The following is a 238-nucleotide window of genomic DNA, read 5'->3' on the forward strand; positions in this document are numbered from 1 at the left end:
TTCATACATTATCATAGCATGTAGCCATACATGCACACCCTCACACACATAGGGTGGCATTTTGCCTTTTGCAATACTGTGATTTATGATAAGAAATACTTGATCTTTGTCCCCATCCCCATTTCTGGCACCAAGCACCTAAAACCCTTGCAGTTTCTTCAATGATGAGAGCTTAAAGGTGTCTTTTTAGGTTAAGGAATTGACTTTTGGAAAGCACCTAAGGATGGGGCCTGACTGC

The sequence above is a fragment of the Oryx dammah genome, unplaced genomic scaffold (assembly GCF_014754425.2).
Source record: "Oryx dammah isolate SB20612 unplaced genomic scaffold, SCBI_Odam_1.1 HiC_scaffold_1, whole genome shotgun sequence".
Classification (NCBI taxonomy): domain Eukaryota; kingdom Metazoa; phylum Chordata; class Mammalia; order Artiodactyla; family Bovidae; genus Oryx; species Oryx dammah.